Source organism: Panthera uncia (genome assembly GCF_023721935.1).
Source record: "Panthera uncia isolate 11264 chromosome A1 unlocalized genomic scaffold, Puncia_PCG_1.0 HiC_scaffold_17, whole genome shotgun sequence".
Classification (NCBI taxonomy): domain Eukaryota; kingdom Metazoa; phylum Chordata; class Mammalia; order Carnivora; family Felidae; genus Panthera; species Panthera uncia.
The window spans coordinates 121919775-121927748 of record NW_026057577.1 but is presented as its reverse complement, the minus strand read 5'-3'; the positions used below and the strand labels follow the sequence as shown (position 1 = coordinate 121927748).

Genomic DNA, 7974 nt, shown 5'->3' with positions numbered 1-7974 from the left:
AGAGCCCAAAAGACAAGCAGAACCCACTTTCCAAGGACAGGGGAAGGGACGAGAAGCGCAGATTGCCCAAGCGCAGCTCAAGGGTCAACTGGAGGTCCTGTCTCTTCCCTCCCCAACAGGGCAGTGTTAGGATGATCTTCGCAACAGCTCCAAAGACCATAGGGGCTGTCAAGACCATAGGGGCTCTCCATAGTCCATCATAAAGAGAGGCCCCATAGGTATTTCAAAGGCCCAGTATTTGAAATGTGAATTTCAAAGACTGGATGGCATTTTTAAGAGGAAAAGCAAGTTGTAGCAGACACAGCTTTCTGTGACACAAAAGCTTCAGGACTGTTGCTACAGATGAAACTCGGCGCGTTTCAAGACCCGGACCAGAGCCAGGGTCCTAGAACTAACTGTCCAAACACCTTTTCGTCGCTCTGACCGCCTAACGGAAACACAGCCCGAAGTTTGGCTGAAGCACTCGTCTTCTGCCCAAAGATTTTCTGCCGGGGAGCCCAGGGTTCCGCCCCCTCGCTTGGGATAACAAGTGGCCTCGCGCGGTCACACCAGGTCCTGGGGCCCTCGGCAGGCCTCGGCGTCCCGCCGCTGCGGGGCCCGCCGGCCGGGGCAGGAGTGACGGGCGCGCGACGCCTCCCGCGGAGCCGTGGGTTCCCCTGTTCCTTCCCAGGCCTCTCCCACTTCCTTTCCCACCGCTCCCCGCCCGCCGAGGCCCGGGGCCGCACCTCCGCGGGGTCCCGGCCGCCTCCCGCAGGGTCCCGGCCGCTTCCCCCCCCGGGACCAAAAGGGGGAGAATTCCTGTGGGTCCCAGGAGTGCCAAGAGTGCGCAGCAGGACGGGAAATTGCAAAAGTCCTCAGCCCTCTGCCCTCCCCCGCGGCTTTCCCGTAACTCCCGCCCCTCGGCGCTCGCCCCGCAGCTGATTCATAGCCCCGGCGCGGGGCCGCCCCTGCACGTCCACACTGGCGTCCGCACCCGCGGCCCCGCGCCGCCCAGGACCCGGCCTGGAGCCGTCCGCCCGCCCGCGGGGTGAGTACCCCCGCCGCCCTGCCACCCCGCCGCCCGCTCGCTCTCCTGCGCGCCCCGCGGCAGCCTTCCCCGCGCCCCGCCAGCCCTGCCCGCGAGCGGACCCGGCGTGGCGTCCGGAAGGATCGGACGGCTTTGCAAGCCCCTTCCCGGGGTCTGCCCGCCTGGACGCGGCCCGGCGCACGGCCGCCTGCCTGACCCGCCCCGCGCCGCCTCCGCCCGGCGTTTGCTTTGGCTCACCGTTCGACCCGCTCCGAGCCGGTGCTTTGAGGGCTCCCCGCCTCTGGCCCGCCTGCCTGGTGCGTAACTTGTAAAGAGTAATTCTTTCCAGAGCGCACAATGCTGGGTCCGTCGCGGCGTTTCCTTCCCTGCTTGGAAGTTCACAGTCCCGTCGCTTCTTTCTCAGTAGTCGGGAATGTGTGTTGAATTAAAATTCCCACTTAATCCACCTTTGCTTCTCTCCCAACACATCACCACGGAAGTTAATTGTATTCCCCAACACCCCCCCCCCCCCCCCAAAGTTCCCCCCCCCCGGAGTTGTCGGTGGTGTCCCTCCTGCTGGCCTCTGTTTACACCTGGAAGTGGGCGGCGCTCACCCCGGTGTGCAGCGAGGACATCCCGGGGGTGCGGTGGTGCGGGAGCGCGGGACGGACGGACACCTATCCTCCACTCGAATGGAGGGGGCGCGGAGCTGGCCGGTTGAGCGGCGGGAGACTTGCAAACGCAAACGCCCCCCCCTCCCCACCCCGCATGGAGGGGTTCAGTAACTTGTCCAAGACCAAAAAACTGGCTGCGGTGACTCCGAAATCCCGTAGCCCAGGGCTTTGGCCCTGACACCATGAGCCCTTTCTTGATGGTCCTTGACCTGTCTTTCATCAGCCTAGCCATGCACGCATGCATCCTGCCTGCCTGCCTGCCTGTGGTGAGAGGCGCGCCACTGAGTGCCACTGAGGTGCCACTGAGAAAGGCCACTTGGTAACCGACAGGCTCCAAGACTCTTTGTGACTGAGCTTATGCTCCAACTCCAGAGGAGTAAAAGTGGGGGTCCATGTAGAAGATCCCATAGAAATAAAGATGGAATATTTGATTTGAACAGGAAGGAAAGAAGCTTTGGGTGTTATGCCCAAGTCTAAAGCTGACATTGGGACTGGGGTGAAGTTAATCATCGCCTCAGCCTCAGTTTCCTCCTCTGCAAAATAATAATGGTTCATACGATGGACCAGGCACTGTTCTGAGTACTTTACATATGCCAGCTCATTTAAGCTTTGCCAGTGAGGGAGGGAATAGCTCTGTCATTCTCGTTTTATCAGTGAGGAAACCAAGGCCCAGAGAAGTTCTGTAACTTGTCTGTGGTCACACAGCTAACAGGTGAGAGTCAGGAATTGGCTTGGAGTCTCCTTATAACCACTATGCTGTGCCTCAAACTCTAGGACTCTTTTTGGAGTGGTTCTGGGGGTGGTGCTTCATTACTGTCCTACTTTGTCTCCCTCCTGGGCTGCTTTAAAATGCACCCTGGAGGCTGAAGGGCCCCAATCCTTGGAGCTTATTAAAAGCACTGGACTCCAACTTCAGCTGCCTGTTTAGAATCTTCAGGTTGTGCTCAATTCGTATCTGCCCTGGTAGCATTCAGTACTGTTAGAAGCTAATAGTGCCGGGGAGCTCACCACCTAATATTTCATTGCCAGACAAAGTTAATTCTCAGCTGTAACTTGCCTCCTTGTGACTTACATCTTGGTCCTGCTTCTGCCTCATGTTGTCCCAGCAAATATGTCTGAGCCTTTTGTATCAAAGGTCACCTTGACAGTGTCCCACTCAGGCCACATTGGGGAAAGTATTTACGCACTGGGTCTCTCCGTCTACCCCTTTCTTTAACCTGAAGGGCCAGGAACACCTACAGAGATGCACATGTAGGTGTGCCAGAGTCTCTGATGATTCTTACAGCGCTTTTGTCTTAGAAAAGGAACCGAGTCAGGAAAACTATGGCTTTGAAAGAGAAATCAGTGGTAATATCCTTCCACAAGAGGAAGGAGTATGTTTTCCTGTGGGAACTGGGCTGGGGCACTGTTGGCTCGGGTAGAAGGAAATCTTCCTGAGTGTCATCTTGCTCAATTACAGGAACAGGGAGACTTGGCCCTCTTTTCCCTGGAAAAGGAAGTCCTCCTTGATTTAAAAAAAAAAGTAAAATGTGGAAAAATCAAACAAATAGAATATTGTGAGAAATATCCTTCCCTCCAAGCAGGCTTCTTTGTAGCTACATAAAGTGAGTTTCTTTCCCAACAGCTGTGTTATTGGATTCACAGCCTTCCTTCCCTTCTCATTTTAGTTCTGCAGTTGGCCCTTGAACAGCGCGGGCAGTAGGGGTGCCTAAAAATCCACATAGAACTTTTGTGTCCCCCAAAACTTAACTGCCAATAGCCTACTGTTGACCAGATAACACAAATAGTTGATTAACACATTGTGCACGTTATATATACTATGTTTTTACAATGAAGTAGGTTAGAGAAAGGGAGATGTTCTTAAGAACATCATAAGGAAGTGAAACTACATTTACAGTTCTGTACTGTATTTATTGAAAAAAATCTGTGTGTATGTGGACCCATGCAGTTTAAACTGGCATTGTTCAAGCATCAACTGTACTGGCTTTTCAACATTTATATATTCCAGGTTGTCCGAATTTCATTTTTATGTTTTAAAAGCAATTCAAGTAATAACTGACTATATTCTTATTCAAAAAAATAGAGAAGTGTAGGGGCGCCTGGGTGGCTCAGTCGGTTAAGCATCTGACTTCAGCTCAGGTCATGATCTTGTGGTTCTTGGGTTCGAGCCCCGTGTCCAGCTCTGTGCTGACAGCTGGGAGCCTGGAGCCTGCTTCGGATTCTGTGTCTCCCTCTCTCTCTGCCCCTCCTCCACTCATGCTCGGTCTCTCTTCCTCTCAAAAATAAATAGGGGCGCCTGGATGGTGCAGTCGGTTAAGCGTCCGACTTCAGCTCAGGTCACTATCTCGCGGTCAGTGAGTTCGAGCCCCGCGTCGGGCTCTGGGCTGATGGCTCAGAGCCTGGAGCCTGCTTCCGATTCTGTGCCTCCTTCTCTCTCTGCCCCTCCCCCCTTCATGCTCTGTCTCTCTCTGTCTCAAAAATAAATAAAAACGTTAAAAAAAATTTAAAAAAATAAACATTAAAAATTAAACAAAATTAAAAAAAAATAGAGAAGTATATGGAATGAAATGTGGAACTACCATGATCACTCTTATTCTCAGAAGAGGGATGGTGACATTTGGTAAATACCATTCCATGATTTTGTTTTTTTTTCTGTGCATTTGCATAATATGTACACATACATATGTATTAATGTATGTAAATGAGATCTTACTATATATTGTGTAGCTTACTTTTTCATTATCCAGGTCGTAGGGATCTTTCCATGTCAGTACAAACCTTTTGTTAAAGACTACATGTTATTCTAAATTAGAAACATAATTTATCCATTTTTTCCCTTCTTGATGGATATTTGGATGATTTCAAATTATTCAACATTAGCAGCAGTACTTTAGGAAAGACTGCACTCATCTTTGTGTGTAAGCCTGAATATTTCTGTGAAATAGAGTTCTAGGGTCCAAGGGTTTGTCCATTATTTTCACTTGATACAGTTCTTCAAATCATAGCACTGCGTCCCACCCCAGGTACTGATTTAAATTCAGTGCATGAGAATCTGCTTCCCTCCTCCTTCCTAACATCAGCCATTATCTTTTTTTTTTTTTTCCATTTAAATTTGCAAATCTGGTAAATGAATGAATATGGCATTTTAATTTGTATTTTGCTTATTACTACTGCAATTTAATTTCTCTTAATATTTATGGTCATGTGTGTCTTCTGTTCATGTCCTTTGCTCATTTTTCTTCTATTTTTTTAAATGTTTATTTTTTTGAGCGAGAGAGAGACAGAGCGTGAGCATGGGAGAGGCAGAGAGAAAGGGAGACACAGAATCCGAAGCAGGCTCCAGGCTCTGAGCTGTCAGCACAGAGCCCGACATGGGGCTCAAACTCACAAACCGTGAGATCATGACCTGAGCCAAACTCAGATGCTTAACTGACTGAGCCACCCAGGAGCCCCTCTCATTTTTCTATTGAGTTGCTTTTTCCTATTCCTATGAATCTCAGAAGCTCTATACCTATTCAGGATCTTAACCCTTTGTCTGTTGTAAATTATTTCAATATTTCTTCTAGTGTGATTCTCTCCCCACCCCCAATTTTTTGGTCGTAAAATACATAATATAAAATTTACCATTTTAATCATTTTTAAGTGTACAGGTCAGTGTTACTAAGTACACCCTTATTGTTGTGCACCCATTGGCACTGTTCATCTTTGGAATTCTTTCCACCTTGCAAAACTGACACTCTATGCCCATTAAACAGTAACTCCCACTTCTCCCGACCCCAGCCCCGTGTAAGCAGCATTCTACTTTCTGTCTCTATGAATTCGACTACTCCAGGCACCTCACAGGGATTGGAGAAATCGTATAGCATTTGTCTTTTCGTGACCGACTTAATTCACTTAGCAAAATGTCCCCAAGACCATCCATGTTGTAGCAAGTAACAGATTTTTTTTTTCCTTTTTAAGAATAGATAATATTCCGTTGTATGCATACACCACTTTTATTTATCCATTCATAATGCTTTTGTTTTTAACTATCTTTTGCTACACAGAAGTTTTTTTTTTAATTTTTTTTAACATTTATTTATTTTTTGAGAGACAGAGACACAGCATGAGCAGGGGAGGTGCAGAGAGAGGGGGAGACACAGAATTGGAAGCAGGCTCCAGGCTCTGAGCTGTCAGCACAGAGCCCGATGTGGGGCTCGAACTCACGAACAATGAGATCATGACCCTGAGCCGAAGTCGGTCACTTAACTGACTGAGCCACCCAGGCGCCCCTACACAGAAGTTTTAAATATTGGTGCAGCTGATTTATGATTTTTGTGCTTCAGCTGGCTTCAGAAGATCTTTTTCACCTAAAAATTATTTTTCAAATTATCTTATTTTCTTTTAACGTTCCCATTATTTTGACATTCACATTTAGCTCTTTAAAATATCAGATTTAAAAAAAATTGTTTTTTAACGTTTATTTATTTTTGAGACAGAGAGAGACAGAGCATGAACAGGGGAGGGGCAGAGAGAGAGGGAGACACAGAATCCGAAACAGGCTCCAAGCTGTCAGCACAGAGTCTGACGCGGGGCCCGAACCCACAAACTGTGAGATCATGACCTGAGCTGAAGTCGGACGCTTAACCGACCGAGCCACCCAGGCGCCCCTAAAATACCAGATTTTTGCATGAATTGAAAGGTAAGGATGGAGCTTAATTACTTTCTAATGTTTTAGGCAATTCACCTTACACCATTTATTTAAGTATCTGTCTCCAACTCATGTGAAATCTGTCTTTATAGTAAAATAAATTCCTATTCATTTAAGAGTCTATTCCAGGACTCTATTCTGTTTTATTGATCTTTTTTGTTTCTTCTTATGCCAGCACCACCACCCTGTGCTAAATGCTCCAGCTTTTTATATTGTTATATCTAGTGGTTAGTATTAGTCTTTTTTTCGAAAAAAAAATTCTTCTAAAAATGATTCTTGTCATTTTCTCTTTAAAAAAATTTTTTTTAATGTTTATTTATTTTTGAGGGAGAATGTCAGAGCATGAGCAGGGGAGGGGCAGAGAGAGAGGGAGACACAGAATCTGAAGCAGGTTCCAGGCTCTGAGCTGTCAGCACAGAGCCCAACACGGGGCTCGACGCGGGGCTCGAACCCACAAGCTGTGAGATCATGACCTGAGCCGAAGTCGGACGCTTAACCGACTGAGCCACCCAGGCACCCCATGTGATTTTCTCTTTTGTGTAAACTTTACAAATAGCTTGCCAAGCTAAAAAAAAAAAAAAAAAAAAAAATCCTGTTGGAATTTCTCTTTGGATTTTCTTGGGTTTCTAAGGGTTTATAATTGTTAGTAATTCTTTATGCCTTAATGTCCATTCTGGTCTGAGCTCCAACTCTGGAGGAAGCAGTGTGTTTGGAAAAGCACTGTGATCTGGGGACTGACTCACCTGGACTTCCAAGTTCTGGAAGAACAATGTCGCCCTGTGTCAAAGTTAACTTTTAACCTTCTGAGCTTTTGTTTCCTCACCTGTGTAAGTGGATGATAACTGAATTTCTTTCATAAGACTCTTGTGAAGATTCAGTTAATAAACTCATGCAGATCACATAGCACAGCACCTGGCAGGGAGCTGGGGTCCACTTCATGCTGGCTAGGATCATTTTCACATTTACTTTCATATCCTAGTATGGCCTCTGCAGTGCACCTCATCGTAGAAGGAACCAGTAAATGTTTCCTTTCTGTATCAGTAGTATCCTGGGAGACAAAAATATGTAACAGCTATTGAATATGGTAGTATTTCTCCAACTTGGGTGTGCATGTGACATCCGCTAGGGATTCTTTTTTAAATACAAATTTTTATTCGGTAGCTCTAATGTGTGGCTGATTTTACATTTCTAGTCTCTTCGGTGATGTCAGTGCTACGGGTCTTCATCCACGCTTTGAGTATATAATCTTTCACTGGTATTTAAAATCATACTGCTGGTGATAGTATTTCCTATTGGATTAAATGTAGTTGACAGGACTTGTAAATTGCTTTCTTTTAATATTATGTGCTAGAGAACTTGCACGTAAGAGAACTTGAACTATGGGGCGCCTGGGTGGCGCAGTCGGTTAAGCGTCCGACTTCAGCCAGGTCACGATCTCACGGTCCGTGAGTTCGAGCCCCGCGTCAGGCTCTGGGCTGATGGCTCGGAGCGTGGAGCCTGTTTCCGATTCTGTGTCTCCCTCTCTCTCTGCCCCTCCCCCGTTCATGCTCTGTCTCTCTCTGTCTCAAAAATAAATAAAAAACGTTGAAAAAAAAAAAATTAAA

At 47.1% G+C, this 7974-nt stretch overlaps 1 protein-coding gene across 2 annotated transcripts in view; it reads left to right on the top strand.

Moving 5' to 3' along the window:
* The first annotated feature begins 701 nt into the window (after positions 1-701).
* The window catches only part of OSMR (oncostatin M receptor), a 54429-nt gene continuing 47156 nt past the window's right edge, over positions 702-7974 (top strand). Inside the window, exon 1 of one of the 2 annotated variants that reach the window (XM_049648742.1) lies at positions 702-1027. The gene's annotated coding sequence lies outside the window, so the exon portion shown is untranslated. The other variant, XM_049648743.1, reaches the window with a different exon arrangement.